The sequence below is a fragment of the Panthera leo genome, chromosome A1, assembly GCF_018350215.1.
Source record: "Panthera leo isolate Ple1 chromosome A1, P.leo_Ple1_pat1.1, whole genome shotgun sequence".
In the NCBI taxonomy this organism is placed as follows: Eukaryota; Metazoa; Chordata; class Mammalia; order Carnivora; family Felidae; genus Panthera; species Panthera leo.
In genome coordinates, this window is record NC_056679.1 from 74,292,003 (window position 1) to 74,319,218 (window position 27,216).

Genomic DNA, 27,216 nt, shown 5'->3' on the forward strand with positions numbered 1-27,216 from the left:
ATAGCAAATAGATTCTTTCTAATATTTTTGTAAACAGTTTTTCGTGTATATATTGGGATCCATGGATTGATTATGAAGTTTGTGCTGCATGTGCATAAATTTTCGTTGTTTATGATTGGAAATACGTAATTAGTTGAAAGTATATTTTTCGGGCAATACACTTTTTGAGGACATTTATTTATTGGCGTTTATTAATTATTCTGAAAGTTAATATTTGCTCTATTTGTCTAGAAACACATCTTTGGTAAAAGAGGAAATACTTCTTTAACCATAGGGATTGTTTGAGGGGAGGTTTTTTGTTCAATCTAAACTAATCTGTTAAAAATAATTTATTGAGCCAACAAAAATGAATTATTTCTGAGATTTTATCATCAATCACAATTAAGTACAAATTACTACATTGATAAGACAGTTTAGATTATACTATAATAGCATAGTTGTTCTCATACTGATTTTTAAACACTGTTTCTTATCAGGGGTAAAATCAAATTTAACAGAAAAAAGTGGTACTCTTCAAAATTCGGGACAATGCAATTAATTCCATTCCCATCTAAACAAAAGGGGAGCCATCACTGCACAAGAAAAGAGATTGGAGAAGAGAGAATGGTCTGACATCAGCTCAAGAAAAAAAAAAATTATTTCAACCAAACCATGTAGAGAATGGAAACGACACCTTATTTTGTTGCCAATAGCTTTAGTTTGAAAGGGCTTGAATACAATCGGGAGTTTCCTTTTCTATCCTCTTTTTTTGGCTTCAATTTGCCGAGAAAATTCTGATTTGGAATTCAGCAAATGAGTGAAAAGGAAGGGAAACTTCTCAAAGACGCATACATTCCAAATGATAGGATAATAATTAATATTCATCTCCAGATGGTGAAAACTCTGAGTTGTAAAGATGATTTTCATTTAGTTACTCAAAATTATAAAAATTATATCTAATCATACAGATAATTGAAACTATATATAATTATATAAAAAGTTTATAAATATATAGAAAATAGTTTTTATACAGATAGTTTATTGTATATGTACATATCAGTTACATATATATGATGCTAGATGCCTAATTACCTAAATAAAGTTAAAATGCAAAAATTTCAATTTTAATCTAATAATGACATATTGTAAAAAACATATTTTCTAAAGAAGATAAATTTAATATTCTCTATTACCCCCAAATCCTCATCTCCATTTATATAATTTAGTTTCACATTCTATGAACAATTACACTAGGAAATACTCTATATATTTAGCAAAGTACCCTGGGTCATTTCTTTATACTTTTATCAATGTTTGCTCTTTTCTATTTGAGGATAAATGAAAAAAAATCATTCTGATATGATTTACGAAGAAAAATGACCTTACTGACTTAATATTTGTTAAAAAATAGTAATTTTCTTAAAAAACTGTGTTCTTATTGGATTATGAGAAGTATGGAGCTCCTGGGTAGCTCAGTTAAGTGTCTTACTCTTTTTTTTTTAATATTTTTTAATGTTTATTTACTTTTGAGAGAGAGAAAGAGAGACAGAGCACAAACAGGGGAGGAGCAGAGAGAGACAGAGACACAGAATCCGAAGCAGGCTTCAGACTCTAAGCTGTCAGCACAGAGCCTGACGTGGGGCTCGAACTCACAAGCCATGAAAGCATGACCTGAACCAAAGCCAGACACCCAACCAACTGAGCCACCCAGGTGCCCCAAGAATCTGACTCGATCTCAGCTCAGTTCACGATCTGACAGTTCATGGGATGGAGCCCCGTGTCAGGTTCTTCACTGAGAGTGTGGAGCCTGCTTGGGATTCTCTCTCTCCCTCTCTCTCTGCCCCTTCCCTGCTTGTGCACTCACTCTCTCTCTCTCCCAGTCTCTCAAAATAAATAAGCTTGGAAAAAAAGAAATGGGAAATATTTGTGTGTGTGTGTGTGTGTGTGTGTGTGTATATATATATATATATATATATATATATAACTGCACAGGATATATCTGTAACCCAGTCATTGCCACGAGTTACAGTGGACAAAGGTAGCTTATAATAGCCTTTGGTAAAAATTGAATGTTTTGCTTTCTAAGGAGCCTGTACTATGGTACTCAAATTTCCATGAACACTCAAGCACTTTAAAGTCTTCTTGGGAAGAGACTACATGTTACACATTACATAGACTATTCCTGGAGTCTTTCACGATGTAAAATATACCTACTTCCTAACACAACTCCATATTGAAATAAGGGACTCAAGGCGGCCAACAAGTAATTCACAGTCCGACGTGGGAGTTGTGTCTCACACAACTATTCCATTCTGTATAAAAAGGGGAACAACTCAGTTATCCACTTTGTATCTTTAGGGCCAATCTGAATTGGTCATTGGGATAAAAACAAATTTCACAATGAATACCCTGTACTTCTTAGATTATAAGTATTCTCAGTGAAGTGCAGAAGCAACATGAATGAACCACATAACCTCTCCAGTCTTAAAACACATTACCTTCTGACTGCAAGTAAGTAGATTGAGGGTCGACTCGTAATTTTTCTGAAAACTGGAACATCGATAAAAGGAGCAATGATTAACCATCTCCAGATTTTTAACAATAATTTTTATTTTTATTTTCCAAATTACAAATACTCTGTGTTGCATTTTGTTGCATGTTTTACAGCTAAGCAAGGCATTAGGATTGGTAGTAGTAAAAGCAATTATTTTATAGATAAAGAAATTGAACATGAAGGAGAGAGAGAACACATCTATATTGGGTCAGAATGCTTAGGCTAATGTTCAGATTTTGATAAACAATAGTGTTAATTCCCCTTTATTTTGTGTAATCCCAAAGACCGTTAGCATCTTCTGTTTTGTGTTCATATTTGCCACGTAATACTTACTACTATATCCAGGGAAATGTTAATCTATTATGGTAAAGACTTTCACATAGACTTTTTTTACAAACTGAACAACTCCATGATGAAGATATTTTCGTTTTCTTTAAATCTATCCTTTTGCGTGGGGTGTAAAAATGACAAAAGTGGGTACTCACATTTTGGGAAAGAACATCTTCAGGTACTCAGGAATGCTATCTAAATGTTTCTAAAAGATGTAATCAATTTCCACCATGATATTTGATTTTTTTTTTCTACAAGAAACAAACAAACAAAAAGAATGAAGAGTGACTTCAGGCAAATTGGATAAACCTCAACTAAATCTAGGAAAGCCAAGAGCAATATTCTCATCACATAAGAGAGGAAACACACATAATTAATGATCGAAGTGTCCGTTCGCTGCTGTGTAATCAACGCAGGTCTGGTTTTCACTTTGGGAGCCATGTTAAGCTACCACTCTCCTATTGGACAAAAAGGGCTCCTGATCATAGGAAGGGATTGAACTTCGCCTTCCCTGGGAACTGAATGAGCTTTCAGGTGTCATCTGAATAAGAGGAATGTGTAATAAGGTGTCTGTCTGTCTCTCCAGCTTCTCTGAGAAGAGGTTAACGGAGATCTTCAGCACTCCATTCCACCAACATTCTCCTTCGCCTACAGTACAACAAAAGCCTGTGTGTGCCCTTGGTGTCAGCTTAACAAAGTGCATTGAGAGAGCCGGCTCCCTGGGCAGAGAAGCACATCAATAACCCAGTGGGAAGTGGCTCAGACAGAAGGTAAACACGGGTCAGTCAGGGAAAGCCTGGTGGGTGGTAGGGCACAGATCTTCAGACACAATAAAGAGAATGACATCAGAGGGATTCATCTTTCTTTTTAACCTGAATTCCCAGTTATTAACGAAGGCATAACATCATACAAGCACAACAAAGGGAGGCTCGGCCACTTTCAGCTGCCTCGCAGATGGCATCTAAACTGCAGACTGGGGTCCCTGGTGCCCACTGTGGGGTGAGAGTTATTCAGCTTGGGGAAAAGGGACGCATAAATGTTCCAGTTTTTAAGTAAGTATTATTCAGCCATGTATACCACGAGGCTTGCCAGTGCTCTGCCATTATTTATTAGGTACATAAGAACCCCACGTGAGATTTTCAGAACTCTGGGCATAGTTTTTCCGTCTAGAGTTGGCACAAAGGAAATAATATTGTGTAGCCATTGAGTGTTCAGCAAGGTTTGCTTTGTTTTGTTTTGTTTTGTTTTGCTTTGCTCTGTGTGTTTTAGAGCTGAGCAGGAAATCATTAGTTTTGCCTTCAACTGAATTTAATGAGACTTGATTACAAGAGAGTTCCTTTGATATCCATCTTAAATCAAAGAGATATACCCTTATTATGTTTCTATGCTAGCCATAAAGTCGAGGGAAGGCATAATTGGGAAATGATAATTCAATATATTGAATGAAATTCCATGGCATCACAAAGCACTTTGGCATCATAAAAGGAGTCATGTCTGTGAGAATTCCAGGCTCTTTTGCTGGATTTTACCCAGCCAGGGAAGGATCCTAGCTCTTTGGACATTTGTGGTACACCCAAACAGAATGTACCAAATGCCATCATCCACTGTATCAGATAATGCCATCATCCACTGTATCAGATAAATTGAAAGCTTCACCCTATTAATTTAAGTGTTTAAAGCACACGAAGATTTGCCTTGAAGTATTTATTTGGAAGTATCTGAAAAAAAATATTTACAGAATTTTTTGATGGAAACACAGTTAAGCTGGATTTTCCTTTTTAAAAAAAATAACGTTTGTATTCATTTTTGAGAGACACAGAGAGACAGAGCATGAGTGGGGGAAGGGCATAAAGAGACGGAGACGCAGAATCGGAAGCAGGCTCCAGGCTCCGAGCTATCGGCACAGAGTCTGACACGGGGCTCAGACCCACTAACCATGAGATCATGACCTGAGCCGAAGTCGAACACTTAACCAACTGTGCCACCCAGGTGCCCCTTAAGCTGAATGTCCTAACAACAGTTAGAAAATTACCTATTCCAGTCACCCACTCAAAGACCTTTGCATCTGTGAAAACTGCAAATTTAGCAAATTCCATTTTCCCCATCTCATTAATATAATAGACAAGTAGTAATCAAACAGATTTCTCTATACAGCTAATAAAGAATTTTTTGAGTAAAATGTTTAGCCACATATTTACTTTTATGCTGAAATAATATCACTTTGTTTCCTATATTTTTAAATATAGTAGAGTATTACAATAACACTATGTCTTGGGGGCAGCATTGCCATTATTTTATAGAACAATCTTGTCCTGTCCGGTTTTTACTACAGTAAGTGGATAACCATACCCATGTTATATTCAAATGCATGTAATAACAGTAAGCTTAATAACCTAGCTCTTCTTTACTAAATCCATGTGGGACATTTCAAAAACAGAACTTTAGAAAAGGCAAACAAATTCACAGAAGATTTTAAGGAAATAGTAGTCATCAATGTTAAATTTAACTAACAAAATGGAAGCCTATGATAGAAATTTATGAATATGTTCAGAAGTCTAGCAATATGAATATGTATTAGAATTTGCTACCAATTCAATTACTCTTTTCCGCCTCATCAGTTAGGTAAAAGCTTAACTAAACAAATTAATATTGAGTAGTCCCCCAAAGGCCAAGGACCTTGGCTTTGTTGTAATGAAGAGGAAATGAATTCCAGATATGTGTGTCCTTTGGGGACAATGGCAGAAGTTCAACTGAGCAGGACAGCCCTATCGATCCCTGTCTTCCAAAGGCGGGCATCAGGAAAGTAACTGATCTCTGAAGTAACCACAGATTTCACTGCTACATAGGCCAAAAATCAATATCCTTGAATTCCACAGTCAAGTAAGTATGAAGTTCACCTGTAATATCTGGATGCAGTCTGTGTGTTAAATACAAGAATAGCAATGATCTCAGCTTTGGTTGAGAAAAATAGAGTTCCCCTCCCCCACATTTATAATTTATAGGATATTAAAAAAGCATAAATACTACCATGTAGAAATTGTTCAAGGTGGATAGTAGCTTCAAGGTAATGATAAAGTATCATTCTGTATTTTTACCATTGCTTTCTTTAAAGGTCATTGTAAAACTTAGTGCCATTAATTCACCTCTGTGACCTCTTGTGCTTAGCCATTTCATTATAACTGAAGAAAATGGCTATCTACAACTTTGAGAAATCCAATTAGTGGAACGATTTCAGTTTAAAAACCTTTGAGACCCATTACTTTCATGTATTCGTTTGTTCTTTTATTTGTTAATTAAATATTCATATGAGTGAATGATATTTGCCAAGAATTGCCCAGGCATTAGGAATACAACATTGGATGAAACAAGAAACGTCCCATTCATGGGAAAAGACAATTAAATGTTAAGTAGAGATGACATTTTAATGACTATGGAATATGTAATGTTAGCTGTTGATAAGTACAATGAAGTGGAGTAAGCTAGGAGGTCAAAGGAAGTGGAGAATGTTCCATGTACATATGGACGGTAAGCGGGTTCCAGGCAGAGAGAAGAATAAAGGCAAAGGCCCTGAGATAGGACTGCTTGGAGAATTCACAAAACCGTAAGACGGACAGGGTCACCTGAGAAAGGAAGCCGGGGAAACAAGTGGTTAAAAGGATGATGTCAAAAAGATAGCAAGCCACAGGCTAAGGCTAGATTGTGTAGGGCTTTGTAGATCAGGGCAAAGACTTAGAACTTATTCTAAATGAGAAAGGAAGGCTCTACAAGATTCACAAGGGCTGTATCTCAAAAGGATCCTTCAATTCTGGGAATGGAGCTACAGTGATCCATGGAGGATGAAAGACTGGATTGAAATGTTATCGGAATGTAGAGGGAAGGAGATAACTGAGAGGATAGCAGGATGACAAAATACAGAAAAGAAACAATACATGAAATTAACAAAGCTGTTCATTGATTCTCTTGAAGTACCAAAACATTTGGTTGACTGAAATCTTTCATTAGTTATAGAAAACTTTTCTTTTATATTCTCTTCCTAATGTCTATTTGTTTTGAGAGAAAGAGAGAGAGAGAGAGAGAATGCATGAGCAGGGGAGAGGGGCAGAGAGAAAGAGAGGGAGAGAGAGACAATCTCAAGCAGGCTCTGCATTCAGTGTGCAGCTCTATGCAGGGATTGATCCCACAAACCTTGAGACCATGACCTGAGCCAAACTCAAGGGTGCCATAGTCAACCAATTGAGCCACCCAGGTGCCCCAGTTATAGAAAACTTTCAGTCCGTTTCTCTCTAAATGGTGACAGTGGTCATTCTCTTTATTCCAGAGTGCTTTTAAGTCTTTAGATTTTATCTTAGTCTCATTACCTCCTAATTTCTACCCATTTGACTTTTTGTAATATTTTGATAATTATTGTGTTCTTTTTTCCAATTCGATAAGCTTTTATCTAGCAGTATTTAAACTACTGTTAAGTTATCGCAATTTGTACACAACGATAGCTATTACATTTTTCATTTCTAGAAGTATAATAGTCTTATTTCTAAACTTATTGTGAAAAATAACAAATGACCAAGATTCACACTTGAATCCCTTCTCTTACTGATTTAATCATGTTAAAGTTTCCAATGGCATGCCATATTTTATGAAGTCCAATACATACCATATTTGAGGATTAGTTTCTGCTAGATTTCACCCATGGTAACTTTATTGTGTTTCATCTCATTTCATAGCTTTGCACATTTTTATTTATTTATTTTTTAATTTTTTTAATGTTTACTTATTTGAGAGAGAGAGAGAGAGAGCCTGAGCAGGGGAGAGGCAGAGAGAGAAGGAAACACAGAATCCAAAGCAGGCTCCAATCTATGAGCTGTCAGCACAGAGCCTGATGTGGGGCTCCAACTCATGAACCACGAGGTCATGACCTGAGCTGAACTTGGACGCTTAACCGACTGAGCCACCCAGGTGCCCCTGAACATCTTTCTTGATTTCCTTTCTCAGGTGTTCTTTGTCATCTGATATTTTTAAATCTGTTACCACATCATTTTGGCACTGAAAAAATAATTTTTTAAATGCTTTAGCCAGCATTTTTAAGGTGTTACACCAGAAGGTTTTGCTGGGTATTTATCTATTGTACCGGCTTAAATACAATGTTCTATATAATATCTGCATTTTGTTTCAGAAAATGATAGGTGAGTGTCCAGTTCTATATAGATGATAGATGCTCTCATAATTCTCACCAACAAAATTTGAGAAATATTTGCCTCTTAGTAGAACCAGCCTCAGAAATATGATGGGGTCAACCACCCCAAATCTTCCCTTTGATAAATTTTCGACTTTTTTCAGTAAATTTTCTTGATTTTGGCATTTAATTTTCTTCTCTGGTTCATTATCTTGCATGGACAGCATAGCTTCTCTTGATCAAGATCCATGTAAAATTAACTGCCACCACAAAAAGATTCGGTGCTGCCATTCACCCGGAATTGTACAAAATTACTGATATTTGGACATCTGGCTTAGGAAGTTCGGTACAGTGGACAGGGCCGTGCTGTACTTAATGGACTGACCATAACCTGGAGCTACATTTCCCTGAATACCTAGGGTTCCTCAAGATGGAACCAAGACCTCATCGCTAAGCTCTGAGGTCCCATCATTACGTCATCACGTCAGGTGTTGCGGCCTTCCTGCCTGTGGGGAAGGTGTGGCTCCCCTGTTTGGTAAGAGGAGCAGCCAGGCCGGGCCAACTCTGGTTCATGTCATCCTTCATCTTGACGCGGAGGCCTAGACAGCTGGCGCAACATTATCTCACGGTGTGTCTGCAAAGATGCTTCTGGAGGAGATTAGCCTTTGAATGGACAGGCTGAGAAGGGCACCCTCAGCCAGGTCGGTGGGCCTCGTCCAACCTGACGACGGCTCCAATGGAGCAAAAAGGCAGAAGAAGGGGGAGCTGGCTCTTTTTGCTGAGCTGGGACAGACATCTTCTCCGGCCCTCGGCATGGACCTCGGCCTCCTGGTTCTCCGGCACAATTGTCCCCCCAACCCCTTCCCAACTATGAAGCCTTTGCACTTGGGCTGGGACTCACACCACCAGCCCCACTGGCCCACAGGCCACTGGCTGTTCCTGGGACCCCCTGCCCCTTTGGCTTGCCCACCAGTGGACAGATTGGGCGAGACTCCTCTGCCTCCCTAATCAAGTGAATTAATTCCTCTAATAAATCTTTTATGCATCTCTCCCTGTGTATCTCCTATTGGTATCCTGCTTCTCTGGGGAACTCCCGCCCAACAGCCCGCTTCACTCCTCCCAATTCTGGGAGGAGCAGGTGTGTGCAGCCTCAGGGGAAGGCAGGCAGCTGACTCTGCTGGACTTCCACGGGCTCTGGGCCGAAGGCGATGAGAGATGGGTCTGGGCTCTGTCGGCCCCACTCCTTGCCTGCCTGCCTGCCTCGCCTTGACCTCAGATCAAAGTCTAGTTGCAAAAGCATCCCCTTCCCTAAACTGTTAACCCGGTTGTCACAGCAGCACTGAGGGCTGATCACGAGAACGTGTTCTGGATTCGATATTCCTCAGGGTTGTTCTACTGCTGATCCAAAGTAACCAAAGCCCTGGAAGGCCACAGCTTCGGGCTGCCAGGGTTTGGACCTAACTCTTCCGTTTAGGGGCTGTGTGACATTGGGGAAAAAGATCACTAAACTCTCCAGGCCACTAGTTTCTTCATCTGCAGAGTAGAAATGAAAATACTCACTTCATCACGTGGTGATTAAATATGTTACTGCATGGAAAGAAAGGCCTTTGAGCAGGGTCTGCGTGTAGTAAGATTTCAATAAATGATGATAGTAGAATTTCCAGTAATGTTAGCACTAGTCACAGTAGTATAATGGGAGTATGCACGTACCTGCATTTTATCTGAGCTTGAATCGGGGAAGACCCTTCAAAATAAACACAGAAGAGGAGGAGACATAAGGAACCAATGTTTGAGGAAAAACTCAAACAGAAACAGTTGTACGTTATGCCTAAGTATAGTTATTTCTTCCTCCAAACTAATGTCTTCCTTTTTCCCCCCCAATGGACTGTAGACATTGTGATATTGTGACTATGTACATAAGTGATATAAAATTGGGAAAAGGCACATAATATGTTTCTTTCTCTTCTATAGCGTCTTGTATTAGAAAGGATGGTAAAAGTTAAGGAATTTGAAGGAAGGGCCTTAAAGATGACAGTTCATGTGGGTTATCAAAATCAGTTTTTCTACCAAAGACATCTGTGTTTCTTTTTTTAAAAAAAATTTTAATGTTTATTTATTTTTGAGAGAGAGAGAGACAGAGAATTAGTGTAAGCAGGGGAGGGGCAGAGAGAGAGGAAGACACAGAATCCAAAGCAGGCTCCAGGCTCCGAGCTGTCAGCAAAGAGCCCGACGCGGGGCTCGAACTCATGGACCGTGAGATCACGACCAGAGCTGAAGTCAGATGCTTAACCAACTGAGCCACCCAGGTGCCCCAAGACATCCATGTTTCTAACACACACTAACAAGGTGTTATTAAATACTGAAAATATTAAATGCCACTATTAGAAACAAAAAAAGAATTACAACCTTGTTCTATAACTAACATAGATTTTAATGCAATATTTCTGGTAATCCTACCCGGCTGAAGAATGTAGTTTGAAATGGGAATATGATTTATATAGGACGTGACATGGAATTTTGAGAGCAAAGCACACCAAGAACATTGGGTTTCAGGGGCATGAAGCCTCATTCCTTCATTTATTCACTGGTTATTTCTTGAAGGTCTGCCCGCTTATCCCAGCTCCTCCCCTGGCTGGCACTGGGTCCCTAACCCAACCTCTCAGGACCTCAGTTTCCTCCCGTAAATTTTAGGGGGTGAATTAATTCACTGTGTTCCTTTTCTGCTCTGAAATCCTACAAATTCCATATAATCCTACAGAAGTGAAAGCAATACTCAATATCCTACATGTCAGACTCTTACAGTATGGTCCCAGGACCCATACCTCATAGACAAGTTTGAGTTTGATAAACATGATGTGCTATCTCTAAATTGTATTTCAAAATAAAACTTTAGTATTCACCAAATCCCTTCAAGAAAAAAAAAAAAGCAGGGAATATTCTGGGCTCTGTATAGTCAGTGAAATATTGACACATTCTTAGAGCTCATCAGGTTACAAAGTAACAGTGAGAGAAGAGAAAAAAAAAAACAAAAAAACACCACCACCACACTGCTCCCCACTGTTCTGTTACTGCTTTACAAATATAAGATACTTTTCCCTTTTCTCCCTTCCACTGCAAAATGCTGATAGATTCGGCAGATTCACAAAAAAAGGGATTAAACCATATGGATTGAGAAGTGTTGTTCTGCCTCAGCATTTCACCAATAATAAACTGCCTTGACTTTTAGCACTAAGGTGCTTGAAGAAAGCAATTGGGTGGGAGGGGGGGAGGGGTTTTTGTTTGTTTGTTGTGTTGTGTTTTTAATCTTTGTGCAAACAGCTGGAGGGGTCACTATGTATTGAATATCGGTGGGAACAGAAGTGAGAATTCATTCTTATGCAACGTAAAAAAAAAAAAACAGTTGGAAAACAAATTATTTGCTGGGTATTCGAAGGTTTTGCAAATATATAAGGCCTGGGATGCCTTCTGTGTTCATTTTAAAGACACAACTGGTTTGTTTAGAGGTCTTTCTACATTTACCTCTGCACTTCAGTTACTTAAACAACCTAAATGTACTTTGACTTTTGCCGAGGAAAGAACTTGGTTTATCTAAACAACTGTCAGATTTTATAAAAGATATTTAACCACAAGCTGTTCCAGCAGTTAACCATTTTATTTCAGAAACCAGCCTTGAAGATGAGACAACCTTGGATCTCAGCAGATGGAAATGAATATGCTTTTTAATTACCTGTAAATCATGACTAATCTAAATTGAATAACCCCGGAGTAGGGACTGGGAACAAAGTTAAGCAGTTCACGGTAAGCAGAACGCAAGCTTTAACATACCATTTGGTCCATCAGAATCCCTGTGAGAATTTAAGTTTTACGTAGAAGAGAAAGGAGTAAAGTCAAATGATTAACCCAAGCTTCCTTTCTTTAGTGGTTGTTGCTATGCCACTCAGATAGTTTAAGGGAAAACAGCTGTCCAACTATACACATGCTGGGACAGCGAACAGAAATAGAGCCAACATTTGGTGGCTTAGAATACAAATATTTCACATGGAAAATAGAGGTGCACCTAATAAACTAACTTGAAATAACATCTGTATGTTATCATTATCATCAAAGAATCAAAGACACCATAAGGACGCCCAAACCTGTGTTGAAATCTACAAGTGTTAACAATGAATCTCAATGTCGATGTAGTTGCCCTGACGCATATATTTTTAGGGCATATTTGAACAAAGGGAAGTAAAATGGGCTGCAGAACAGGTCTGTGAAATACCACCACCGTTTACTGACACATATTTGAAAACAGAATATGTTGTTCTTTCTATACAAGAAATACCATTGCTATGCTATGATGTTTTGATTAGTTGACCTGAGAGTTGTCCAAAAGAGATATTTTTTTTTTTTTACCGCCTTTTTGTGCATGGGTCATGCTGTCTAGAATTAGGAATTGGGCATCACAAACACAACCGAGTTTAGCACCCCCATGGCTAGACTATCGATGCCCTTTAAAATTTTTAATAAAATATCTCATTGAAAATACGTACACCAATGAGAATGGAACAAGTCAGCCAAAGACAGAGAGGAAGGAGGTTGGAAAATTGAGAAGCTTTTTTTTTGTTTTTCAAAATTGGGGAGGGAGAACTCAGACAGCTGGGCAAAAGATTTGATTGGACCGTCAGCTCTGGAATTGTAGGATCTGCGGGAGTAGCTGAGAAATAAAAATATTGTTAAAGCAGCAGAATTATGGAGGGCATAAATACCTTCCACACTCATTCTGTGTTCTTTTGCATTAAGAGAGAAAAACCAAGTGAAAGGTGGATCTGTAATAAGGCTCCCTATGTACATAAGGGGTGGGGGGAGAGAGAGAGAGAGAGACAGTGAGACGGACAGAGAGAGAGAGACACAGAGATTGTTTTTAAGGAATTGGCTCACGTGATTGTGGAACCTGGCAAGTCTAAAATCTGTATGTACAGCATCAAGCTGGAGACTCAGAGAATCTGATATTGCAGTTTGAGTCCAAACTGGCAAAATTTCCTCTTTCTAGGGAAACATTGGTATCAACTGATTGCATGAGGGCTACCCACATCACGGAGGCTGATCCGTGTATTCAAAGTCTACTGATTTAAATGTGAATCTCACCTACAAATATCTTCACGTTGACATCCAGTTGTGTTTGGCCAAGTATCTGGGTACTGTGGTCTAGCTAAGCTGATACATACAATTAACTGCTCCAGGAGCCATATCAGCCATAGAGAGAACAGATACCATGGCGGTGGCTTTAAAGATGAGTAAGAAAGGCGCCTGGCTGACCCAGCAACCAACTTCGGCTCATGTCATGATCTCACAGTTCGTGAGTTCAAGCCCCATGACGGGCTCTGTGCTGACAGCTCAGAGCCTGGAGCCTGCTTCAGAGTCTGTATCTCCCTCTCTATCTGTCCGTCCCCCCTTGCACTCTGTCGGTCTGTCTCTCTCTCTCTCTCTCTCTCAAAAGTAAATAACTATTAAAAAAATTAAAGATGAATAAGAAAAGTAGATAGACCGAGAGCAAATAAGGTTCGTGCAAAAGGTAGACCATACACTGGAATCAAATACTTAAAAATTCTAGATCAACTATAACAATCCACCCTGAAAAGGATTAAGTAAGTTGACACAAAAGTAAGGAAAATTGCCAAATGACAAAAATGATAGGAAGCTGTAAAGAAAAGCATTAAGGTAGCTTTCCCTGTTGGGCTATTCTCAGGATGTTTGAAGATTCAAAGGTTCTTAGAATGAGAACGAGTGGGAAGGTCTTTGGCTCACAAAGGAGGGAAAATGAACTGGTCGCTAGGTATAATGGTATAAAATAATGAAATAGTTCCAAAACAAAACAAAACAAAGAAAAAAGTCTACCAGTTGGATAGAGTGAGATCTGGGAACTTCTGTTCTAGGCAGAAATGATGATATGAAATCAAACATCCCTCTCAAAAAGTGTTACCGCAAGCTTGATTTTAGAAGGGATTTACAGTACCTGAGTAGTCCAGGAAATTTCAGGCAGCTCAATTAGCATAAAAATATGTAACCCACTGGACACCTGATATAAACTAACATAGATATCTCTCCAGGAATTGGACCTCAGTAGAGGGCACAGGGGAATCCCAGAGACAAGGACCCACCAAGCTAGAGGCTCCATCCAATATGATAAATACATGAGGGAAAACCATCCACCATTAACAAAGATCAGGGGGGAAAAGTATCAGGATTAACACTTTTAGAAATTAATATATTTTTTCTAATACTGCATTAACACGTGTACCTAACGTAAACTAATAAAAGTTAAAATCAAACACGTTACTAGTAAAAAACATGAGACAATGTAGACACACAATGACTTAAGACAGTAATAACCGTAATAATGACTAACTCTGGGAATCAAAAAACAATATTTGACCAAAATATTAAGACAAGCTATCAAGCCAAGGGAAAATTGTGAAGATTTTATTGTTCAGGCATATAAGAGAAATATTTAGCACACTCTTTAACCATAATGGTCTTGTCACAAGTAACAGAAAACTAGCTAAAGACACTTCGCTTCATATGGTTGAGATTTTAAATACACAGCATAGTGTGTCAAAGAACTGATAACACATATTAGAAAATATAATTGAAAAAAAAGTAATTAAAATTTTCATTTAAGTGGTATTCACATAAGGTGTTAATGAGAGGAATTGTCAGTAAAAATGCATTCACTAGAAAAGGAGAAATGAGCTGTTTTTACAATAAGAAGTTCTCAAAAGGACAAAAGATTAACTCAACGTAGAAGAAAGTAAATAATAAACACTTCAGATTGCCAAAATTGATACAAGTACAATTGAAGAATATTAATGATCCTGTGACTATTAAAGGCTTAAAATGAGCAAAAAATCCACCCATGAAATTCATCAGACTCACTTCTCCTTTTATTGGGCTAATGTTACTTTCGTACCAGCGCCTGACAAAGACAGAACCAGCAAAGAAAGTTATACACCAATCTCATCAATTAACAGTCATTAGCCCTTAGTAAATTATTACCAAACCAATCCAGTCTAATCTTTAAAATATATATATATATATAAATATATATATATATATATAAATATATATATATATATATTTACACACACATATGTAATGAAGTTGGGTTGAATCACCTGAGAACAAGGCTGGCCGACCCTTAAAAAAAAAAAATCTGTCTACCTTAACTGATTCATGCAGGAAAATAAAAGATTATTACATAGATGCAGAAAAAGAATTTGAGAGAGTTTCCACACCCATTTAAGTAAAAAGAAATTCAAATAGAAATTTCTACAATATTAAACTTTCTAGTAGCCATATGTTAAAAACATGAAAAGAAACAGGTGCAATTAATATATTTGATTTAACTCAATACAGAACCCTATGACTTCAGCAAATTTTCAAGATTTTCAAAAATTATCAATGACATATTTTGCATTGTTTTTCATAGTCTTTCACTGCTGGTGCACTTAGAGCACATCTCAATTTGGAGTAGCCATATTTTAAGGGATCAATAAAAAACACGTGGTTATTGGATCACACAGCTCTAATGCATTCCAGTAAAAACATACAATTATCCTACCGAAGGGTGAAATGAAAGGATGAAACACAACATATTTCGTTGGTATTTTCATTCAACACTGCAATAAAGGGACTCACTCCAACATTAAGAAATCGGGATGAAGTTGAAGCTAGTCTATGAGACAGGCTTCCGAAACCACTTGGCTGTCCCCACAGGGAGCTCTGGAGGTGGAATGACCCTTCTATTCTCCATCAAGTATAAATGACCGGGCCTCTAAACCCTACATACACTCATGGTTCACATGGTGGCCATGCGAGGTCCAGCAATGCCATGAAGGGGCTCAGAGATGAAAAGCCCTAACCCACCATCATCCCTGGAAGGAGTCCTTCACAGCAGGGCTGTGGGCTGTTTACTATACCAGAGCAAGCACAAGGCTGGGTCTTCTCTGCATGCTCTGAAATATATTCCGGGTAGCAGTGACCTCTGGGTGAAGGAGAGAGGGAGTGAAATACCATCAGAGAGCGATAAACAGAGGACTTCTGCAGTATTGCAGTGTTTTGTTCTTAAGACTTGTGTTGAGTGATGTGCAAATGGTATTATTTCCTATACATTTTTATGTACAGCAGATTTCATCAAAAATGAATGGATGATGCTTGATGGACAGGAGGAAGGAGACCCTGAGAGAAAGAAAGAGGTGAGGAAAAAAGAAAAACAGGAAGAATATTATAAGAAGGTTGGGACCTTCAGAAAAGTGAAAAGAGGTTCTCATAAAGGAAGGCATCCATCATTTGCAAGAGAAAATGAATAAAGCTAATGTATTCTAGAACTTTTCTGTAGAGAAACAGAAGCAAACATAGCAGAAAAACTAGATCAGAACCACGCTGGGTTAGCCACTGAGTTCTCAGCTGAGGGGTATGGCTTCATTTCTCAGGCTTTGTGGGGAGCCTAAAGGAATGAACTAAATGAACTAAAGGAATGTTGTTCATAAACGCCATATTAATGGTGGTCCAACCTTGAAAACAATAGTAAATTGGACACAGAAAACCTACCTGATACAAAGCCTATGCTTTCAGAATGTAAGTTGGTTTTTTTAGCTCCCTTTGAGGTTTCGGTTTGATATTGACCTAGCAAAAAAATATTTCAGTCATACTGAATTTTCCCGAAGAAGGAAAAGCAATTCTTGTGCTTCATCAGGTGGCCTCTGAGTTTCCATACAATCAGTTAGTAACTATGAATGTCTTCATTTCATATACAGTATCAGTCTGAGGCCGAACTCCTGGTGGCAAATCACTCCCGTAACACATCTTATGTGCACCTAGTTAAAGAAAAGCATGTGAGTATTTAAAGGAGCCTCCAAGATAAAAAAAAAAAAAAAGCTACCATTTGTTAAACACACATTAACCCTTAAGAATATTTACAGTGCACCCTACCTAGTACCATTACTGCATTTAATGTCTACTTTGGCCTTAAAGTAATCAGCAGAGTCCGTCTTTAACGGGACAAGACACAGGTTTCGAGAGGGCATCTGTTCCCTTTCTGTAAAAATCATGTTTCTACAGGGTATCTACTCCTTTCTTTTTTGTTTTCGTGTTTACCCTTGACAGTAATCTTAGATTCCCTCCTTCTCCTACTTAACGAAGTTTTACCTTGGTAATGATCCTTTTTAATGGTGTATATTAGAGAGGGACTGTGTAAGAATTGGCCCACCTTCCCTCAACTGCATTCCTATTCAGGCGAAGTTTCAGAAAGGGGAAGCCACTTCATTTTACTCTCTAGAGATTTCACAGGGGTCCTCTGCCAACACTTCCCATCCACTAACCCTTTTTCTCATCTCTACTTTCACGGACCCATGTGCCTACTACCAAAACTCAACAGTCCTGAGTCTATGCCGGGTCTTTGCTATGAAATGGAAAAACGTTAACAGGGACACCGTTTACTGGGCTTATGATTATTGATATATTACCCACTCCCATAATAGATTACTTGTGTCTTTACTATGGTTTTTGCTAAATTTTCTCTTAATCGCTACTAATAAAAATCATTTTCGTAGTCATCAGTTATTGTATCTCCTGACAGGATTGTGCTCCGTTATTTCACTTGCTTTTCACAGCCCTTTTGGAAAGGAAGTATTCAAACTGTTTTGCAGATTTGATAAGCTGAAGTCAGTAACCTGACAGAGGTCAGTAGTAAAATTAGATTTGAACCTGGCTTTTTCAGATTTCAAAGTTTTGCGTGTTTAACCAGTGTTAAACTTTTTGTTTGTTTGTTTTGCATTTGAGTGACTTAATTCCAATCGTTGTAGCAAGAAAGTGTAACTTTTAAGGAATGGCATTTTCCTTAAAAAAAAAATCTATGTTTTAATTTATAACTCTCTGAAAAAACAGCATGAGGTTCCAGTTACGCTTTGTTTTGGGTTGAGACTGAACCAACAATAGAATATATATCAGATGCATTATTTGTATCAAACTGAACAGTGGGAATCCTTCTCAGGCAAGATACTTATCAAAAATCAATAGCACAATTAACAGTTAAGATAACATGTGGAGATTAGGCTATAGGTATAGATACTTGGAATTAAGCAAATACACCAAAATCAAGGTGGGCTGACAAGTTGGCACAGGAGGGCAAGTGCAGTGACTCCGAGTAAACAAACAAATGCCTTCTGGGAAATTCAATCTGACATTTCAAAGAACACCAAGCCAAGGAGACAAGTTGTCATTGAGACAGAAATCTGATTTCAGCTTAAGAGATTTCACAGTGAACTAGATCAGGACCTTTTAAAGACCACTTCTAGAAAATTATTTCTGCTCTCCGTGGCAATGCCATTTGCCTTCTCTGGTTAAATCTGAATACCTTCCTTTATTCATACACTCATTTGTTCATTTATAAATCTATACATCTATGCATGCATAGACCCAACTGCCAACTCAAGAAAGTCTTACCATCCATGCAGTGCTTCTTACGGAGCTCCTACCGTGTGCTAACACTGACTTTACAAAACCTTGATGCATGGGTTGGAGAACGCCAAGCCTTAGCATACGAATCAGCGGTAAGTGCACGATATGATGATACTCTGTGTCTTGGGGTATTCATTCACAAAGAAGGCATTGGATAGGGATGAAATGTATAACTTGTCCAGCTTTAAAGGGCATGGAATCTCTCTAACAGTGATGGGCATGAAGGAAACACCATCTGGGGAACTAGGTTTCTCGAGCAAAAGTAAATGAAGAGCCGAGTTGCAAATTTATCTCGAAAGTAAGGCAAAGTTCGCCTGTGCCAACTGGGGAGAAATATCTTCAGTTTCATTTCAGAAGTTTTTATGAAATGTTGATCTTGGTACCTAGCCATTTCAATTGATGAGTTAATGGCATGTTTAGTCTCAGCCTCATGCATATATGCTTTCTGGTAAAGACGAAATGTGCGAGGTGACAAATTTATCCTCAGGTCAGTTCTTGCATAAATACAAACAATTGGGAAGGTCTAGTAAACAGTTTTTTTTTTTTCCTTTAACAAATGTAATCCACATGACAGACGATGCTGAATACTGTAATTTACAAACAACCTACCTCTCTCTGAATTGTTAATTTTATTTCTTCCCTAAATGTTAACATGTTCTCATCTCTTTCAAAGTTATCTATTAAAAACACAACAAAACACACGCATACAGCCACCAAAAATAAAATAACTGATGACAACGAAAGGCTCAGTTTTGTATCTTAACGTGAATTCTTTTCAGAGGACGCTAACCAGTCTTGTCAAAACTAGCCTTAGAACTGGATCTGCCTGAAATCCAGTATTTTCACCTTGGAACAGCGAATGAAAGCCCATAACTCGTACACTAGCTACTGAAGAAATAATTCCTTTCTGTATTTGAAAGCTTCAGAGCCACAGGGTTATAAAATAGGAGGAAACAGTGGGTGGACCAAAGAAGGAATTTCCATCTATTTACTACAATATTGAGGACTGGTAGAGAAAAAGCTTTAAACTTTAAACTTTTAAAGCCTGTGAATAACAGCCCTGGGTAGGAAACAAACAGGTGAATAATAGTTACCTTAGGGGCTAACCTATTATTATTGCTGTCTACCAAAAAACTGGTAAAAATACGCTCCTGAATATAATCGTCTGTTTAAATATTTTAATCCAAATAAAATATAGGATGTCTCTTTAAAAAAAATCTAAAATACTTTTAAGACTTGCGTCCTTATGCCAATGACTATAATATTCACTTTTTAAAAAATCGTTTTTGGTTAAATTTGGGTTGTGCTTTCTTCCCTAGCAATATTATGTAAAACATTACTTTTCAAAGTGTTAAGTGGCGAATGAAAATTCAACTTATTTTAAGTATTTCCAGAAGTTGTGACCATCTCGGAAATAATCTGGAATGTTGTAAAAATTGCCTTGGGAAGTTCAGTCGTCCCTTTTTTCCTACATAAGACCTTGACCTGGCGTTATTTTCTTTTTAAAAAGTCTGCATAAAATTGAACATTGCCATCAGACATTGAATTAAAAAAATATGTGGTTGATGTTGCTTGAAGTATTCTGCTACATTTTGTCCTTAAATTCCATTGTCCTCCTAGGGACCTGGCTGTGCTATGGCACAGCCTATCTTTCTGGAAAGGAGTGGCTTAAGGAAACAATAGACCCTTTCTGGGACAGAGCTTGGCAACAGCAGGAAGATGATTCCAGAAGGAATGTTTTCCTCCTCGGTGTTGTGAAATCTAGGGTGCACTTTTGCTTGGTGAAAAATGAATATTTACAGATTTTCTATTATAATTGATGAGTATTGGCTTTAGTCTACAAAAGGAAACACAAACTATGATTAGGACATTGCACTTTATGCCAATTTTATGGAGAACTTGAACGTCATCTCTGAGTTGTGGATGTCTCAAAGCCAGTGTCCCCTTATCATTCGGAGACTAACCCTGATTAAAGTCGAGAATTAAGGTTTTCATGTGCGGGCGGGGACTGAGGAGACAGTGACAGCCATCATCTTGGTCACGCTCCGTTATTAGCTCTCTGGTCACAACTTGGGTGGCCTGACATATGCCTGAGCTGCATTTCATTCTTGGTGTCTCCTAAATAATGCGTTTCTACTAGTAAACTCATTAAATAACTGCAGTGCACTTAGGATTATTCCTACAAAAATATCAGCTTCTTCTTCTTTTTTTGCTTTTCCCATCCTGATGTATTTTTCGGAGAGGGAAGGGCTAGGGTTGTAGTTATAGCTAATGAACAGAACTGTGCACGTGCTAGAGCCTGGAACAGTTGGGGTATCGAGCAGATTGCGTCATCTGTCATGTCCGTAGCCCAGAAAATGGCTGTGCCGCTTTCCAGATCGTGCACATTTGGGGGACTGCACACCCCAGACATGTATGAAATGGGACTAGCACTGGTAACAGGCAGGATAAGGGAATATTTCTGTTTTTCGCTTCCTAAGGATTTGGACCCATGAGTATTTGTGCATGCTCATAACACGCTCAAAAGGTCGACTTTCCTAGCAACTTCCCAAAGTTACTCTTTATCTACAATTTCTTTATAACCTATTTACACTATACAATGAATTTGCTTCAAAAGAGACACCTCTGGGGGTGCCTTGATGGCTCAGTCGGTTAAGCCTCCGACTTTGGCTCAGGTCATGGTCTCGTGGGTTACGGGTTCGAGCCCCGGGTCGGGCTGGTGCTGACAGCTCAGACCCTGGAGGCTGCTTCGGATTCTGTGTCTCACTCTCTCTCTGCACCCCCCACCCCCACCCCTACCCCCACCCCCACCCCCACCCCCACGTTCTGGCTCTCTCTCCTTCAAAAATAAGTAAATATCAAAAAATAAAATAAAATAAAAAAAAAGAGAGAGAGACACCTCTGTGAGGTTTGACTTCCACTTTAGTTCTTTAACATTTCTGCCTTTTGATTTGTTTACTTCGCTGAACACAATAAGTAGATGTCCTTTAAAAACGTGAATTGATGGGGGCGCCTGGGTGACTCAGTCAGTTAAGCATCCAACTTTGGCTCAGGGCAAGATCACAGGGTTTGTGAGACAAAGCCCACATCCATTGGGCTCCCTGTTGACAGTAAAGAGCCTGCTTCTGATTCTTTCTCTTTCCTTCTCTCTCTGTCCCTTCCCCATCTGCACAGTCTCTGTCTCCCTCAAAATAATAAATAAATAAACTTTAATAAACGTATTCTTTTTTAAAATTTTTTTTAACATTTATTTATTTTTGAGACAGAGAGAGACAGAGTATGAACGGGGGAGGGGCAGAGAGAGGGAGACACAGAATCTCAAACAGGCTCCAGGCTCTGAGCTGTCAGCACAGAGTCCAACGCGGGGCTCGAACTCACGGACCGCTAGATCGTGACCTGAGCCGAAGTCGGCCGCTTAACCCACTGAGCCACCCAGGCGCCCCAATAAACGTATTCTAAAATTAAAAAAAATGCATCACACTGATTTTCTAAGATTGCCTTACTGGACATTTTAAAGTCTCTTTGGAGGCACATGATTCATTATGTTTGGGAAGGAAACACTTGTGCCTCCCCCAAAAGAAAAAGGAGAGAAAAGTTCTTTTGCTAATGTGAAGACGAGCTGTTAGTTATAAGGACGTGGACTTTTCAGCCCCAATGTAGTGCATTCTTTCTTTGCTATATGTACTCACATTTGAAAGTAATGAATAGTCCCATTCATGTTAGGGGTTGATCCTTCCCTGAATGCTTTTAGCATACTCTGCCTTTGGAGAGAGTGGGTTTGATTTAATAGAAATTGAGGCAGTGTGCACAGAGAAGTGAGGAAAAAAGGTTTTTAAAAAAGACACTCCAATTCACCATGTTGAGGTTCATGGGACCACATACTTCTCTTCAGCACAAGAGGAAAGAAAGCACAGAAAAGCCACAAGAGCCCAAGCATTTTAACTAACAAAATCTCATCAGCGTTTTTTGAAAAATGTACGATGCCTGGCCAAAGAGAATGAGTAAGTCAATTAGGAAATACAAAATATTAAATTAATGGTCTTACTAAATGTGTACGGATTGCAACCAGACTTCTGGTGCTGGCTTTCTCAAATTTCAAAAGTTCCCTCTTTAGAAAAGATCCATGCTGGTAGTCTTGAAATATGATCGTTATTTTTCCTTCCCTTCTTTGTATTTCTCTGCCTCGACTCTAAACACTTCTCTTATCACCTTTGTTTTCCACGGAAAGAATGGTAAGTGGCTTTATTTTACTTCGTCTCTAAACCCAAATCTTTGAAATACTGTCTGAGACAGGGTCTAATGTCACAGTGACAGCTTTTATGCGAGGGTTACGCATTATCATTTTCTACCTCATTTCCTCCTCCAGGACACCTTGACATTAGAAACTGACTTCACCCAGCAAGTTAATTCATTTAAGTACTTGGCAGGCCATAGACAATTGACTCTTCTTGGAAGGCCCATTAGCAAGGAGAGGTGTTCTAAATCAGACTTTCTATGGAGACCTCACTGAAGTTAGTTTATAACTCAAGATGCTGAAGGTACATATCTGTCCCTAAAATGTCCCACGTAAGAATCAGCTCAACTTTGAGAGGCTATGGGACTTTCTGAGTCTTCACTGAGTACTTGTTCACAGACGTAAGCAAGACGCAGTATCACAAATCTGTAAAAGCAAAATGTTGAAATGAGACAAACCTAGCTTTGGTTCTTGATTCCATCATGAAACTGATACATTATTTTGAGCAAGGTTCACAGTAGCTTCTAGCTTGGCTCCTTCCACTGTAAAGTATGCCTCATCCTTCAACAAGCTTTTAGAAGTAGGAGAGGAGTCCACGTATGGGATGTGTTAGTGAAATGTTCGACAGTAAGAAATTAAACCATAGCATCTACTCATATTTTCACTACAATCCCATCTACCCTTGGGAAAATCACCCAATTCATCTGTTTCAGTTCCTCACCTGAAAAATGGAACCACAACAGGTTCATAAATTGTGGATATGTGGGAATGTCAAGATTAAGTGATGCTGTGCTTATATTTCCTAACCCTCAGGGATATGTATGTTTAAATATGGAGAAGGGCACAAGATCTCCACAGTTAAAGAAAAAAATCTGAAGATTTCTGAATAATGACCATTATACTAGTGGCCAATGACCCAGATAATGTATTAGTCCAGGTTTGGAAAAAAAAAATAATGGACTTGGTTTCAAACTTCAGCTCTGTTGTTTGTTTGCTATATGCCCCTGAGTAAAACACTTAACCTCTCGATGCCTCAGTTTTCTCATCTTGAAATGGGGAAAAAATTACTTTTCCACAGAAAATCTGGGGATTAATGACAGCATTCATAAGGCATTTGTCATAGAACCCAACAAGTACGTCTAGGAAGGGCATAGATAATAATAGCTGTAACCTGCTGAGCATACATATTTCTCAGACACTATACTAACTGCTCGACGTGAGTGAAACCATCTAATCTTACCCACGATATGGTATTATAGTAGCCTTATTTTCTATATGAGAAAACAGAGACCCAAAAAGGTTTGTTTTCTTGCCTAGGGCCACAGACCAACTGAGTACTTGCACAGAGGTTAAGTAGGTACCGACCTTTAAAGAAGATATTGTTATAGTACTCCCACAGTAATATGATAACCTCCAGACAGATTGGGAGGGCTTTAGAATCTGTGGTATATTTGAAAGATCGAAGGGATCTTTCTGGCTGCAATCATGTCTGGTTGCCACCTTGTTCTTGCCGCTGGTGACTTAGCCAATTGCTACTTACCCTTTTATTTACTCTTGAAACATAAGTGATGAATAACGAATGGTGTTAGCAGTGACTGCTTGTTGACTCTTCATGTGCTGGAAGCTTTCCACGCCCGCATTGTCTCTATTCTTGACAATGTCCTTACTAGTTACTGTAATGTTCCCTGTCTTTTAGATAGTGATAATCAGAGTCAATGAAGATATGTGTGTGTGTTTGCGTGTGTGTGTGTATGTGTGTGTGTGTGTGTTTCCCCCGGATATATGTATCAAGAAATTTGAGGAGGTATGCATACAACTGAGGTCTCTCTGACTGTAAAACCTAAATTTTTTCTACCACAATGTTTCCTTTTTGAAAGATCTCATAGACATCTATGGACACTAGAACCTTCAGAGAGCCCACAGTACAACAATGAAATTGCAGTAAGAAATATATAAAAGTTATAGAAGATTTGGTTTATGTCCACAGGACTTTAGTGATTCTTTAAAAAAACAGTTATAAATAAGCAACACTTTACTGCCACCTGTGATATTTATGTAACAATTGCCAATGTATCATAGTATCCATTACTATGTGGATTAAGTAACAATTTATTACATACATTTCTGTATTCTTTTTAATTTTTTTTCTTAATCTGAGGGGGTGGGGAGGGGCAGAGGGAAAGAGAGAGAATCCCAAGCAGACTCCATGCTCGGCATGGAGCCCAACAAGGAGCTCGATCCACATCCCTGGGATCGTGACCTGAGCCAAAATCAAGAGTCAGACGCTCAACCTACTGAGCCAACCAGGTGCACCAACATTTGTGTATCCTATGTCACATGTAAAATATAAGAATAAACTTTCCCTTCACATTGTAGTTGCAAAGATGGGCCATTTTTATAAGTTATAGAAAACAAAGGAATAGTATTATTCATGGATAAAAGAAAGGAAGTGAACGGGGAAAATGAGACAAGGGATAAATAGCCTGATGGGAAAACAAGAGGGAAGCAGAACACTGTTTCCCAAAAGCAAACAGAAATATGTTTCTGAAATGAGGGAGCAGCCAAAACAATAAAAACCTTGAGAGCGGTTGTGTGAGATGATGTCAGTTGGTCTCAAGAGATTTACCAAGTGGCAACTGGTGATCTTGACTGTGGAGTTTCTTTCTTTCTTTCTTTCTTTCTTTCTTTCTTTCTTTCTTCTTTCTTCTTTTTTTTTTTTTTTAATTTTTTTGACCTTTATTTCCTTTTTTGAGATCGAGAGAGACAGAGCATGAACGGGGGAGGGCCAGAGAGAGAGGGAGACACAGAATCCAAAGCAGGCTCCAGGCTCTGAGCTGTCAGCACAGGGCCCGACAAGGGGCTCAAACTCAGGAACTGTGAGATCACGACCTGAGCCGAAGTCGGACGCTGAACCGACTGAGCCACCCAGACCCCCCTTGACTGTAGAGTTTCAATAGAGTACTAAACTAGAATTAATTATCAATGGGGGCAGCTGGCTGGCGTAGTGGGAAGAAGAGTCCGTGACTCTTGGTATCGGGGTCATAGGTTCGAGCCCCACATTGGGAGTTGAGATTACTTAAATAAAACTTAAAAAAACAGAATTAATAAACAATGAATGGAATGCAAGAAAGTGGAACAGCCTAGTAGAAACTCTGTCAGGAATATTTTTGTTTTCCTGTGATGAGGAGCAAAGAAATGTGGCAGTAGGTGGAGGAAGAAATGGGGTCAACAATGGACTGCCGAGTTTTCTCAGTGGTAGTATGCATTTTGTCTCATTGTAAGAGAATTTTATTCTATTAATTGACTCCTACAGTGGAATGGCCTAACCCTTTGAAAGTATCGGCTCATGAGCCATACCCTAGTTTATTGAATTAATAGAAGTTCAGAAATCTGTCTTTTTAGGAAGCACCTCTGGAGAAACACATGAACATGACAGTTTAGGAATCACTCACTTCAGCGGCATAAGCATCTCTATTAAAGGTGACAAATGCATAGGCTGAACGGTGTATTTTCTATCTCGAAATTATTTGAAAGTCCTAATCGTCGATTTATTCTTACTGTATATCTGTTCTGTAGGCTTTTGAAGGTCGTATGGGGAATTCAGGCAGGTCTCGAGTGCTAAGTATGTTGCTTTACAATCTTTTTCACTAATTCTCCCAACTTAGCACCAAGTGGACAGAGATGGCTCGTAAGGTGGGATCTATTTCTCATTACTGAGTGTGTTCTTCCACTTAGGGAAGTTCCCAGAGGAATCGGTCCATTTCCTGTTTATTCTAGACAAGAAAAATCTCCCTCGGGAATATACTTTGCTTCCTGTATTTACTACACTCATGGACTGTGGGTATAGCAGCAAGTGCTATTGTATACATTCCTGTCCCCAGATGTGTGTATGTCTCCTTGCCTTTGCATTTCTGAGAAATGACACACTTTTTTCACAGGTGCCTTAACTTTGTAATCCTCTGGGTTATGAGTTCTCTGCCAAGCACTTCCCCACGACCTCTTATTATTTTTATTACCTGGCAAAGTCTTTTTGGTTTGTGTACCGCGAATAAGAAAGGTGTAATCACAGTGTTTGTGAATCTAAATTCCATATTTTTCTGCACAAATCTGATCTTGTTACTTAGCTTTCATAAGCTGTAGTGTTGTCTTCTGTAAAATGGAATCAATGACAGCTGTCCAATAATGTTAAGAGGCAATGCATTGCAATGCGTAATGCCATCTGGGAGGAAATAGTATGCAATGAACAGTCTTAGTTCTCTTCTTACCCAAACTACCGGAGTGAGGGGGGGAAATACTGACATGATCCTTGATTACTGTGTCTCTTGCTTAATATCTCTGAGAATCTACATTGATGGAATTGTTACAAAGATTTTGTTTTCCTGGAAGTTTATAATTTCCTATAAGCTCAATGCCAGGAAATTAATTAAAGCAGCACTAATCTTTTACAGT

General features: G+C 38.8%; 1 long non-coding RNA gene across 1 annotated transcript; it reads left to right on the plus strand.

The window, feature by feature from the left end:
- Positions 1-5,608: 5,608 nt before the first annotated feature.
- LOC122199534 lies at positions 5,609-9,082 on the plus strand. Its single transcript, XR_006193550.1, has 2 exons — positions 5,609-5,743; positions 8,258-9,082. It is a non-coding gene; the product is annotated as an uncharacterized LOC122199534 (long non-coding RNA).
- Positions 9,083-27,216: the final 18,134 nt, after the last annotated feature.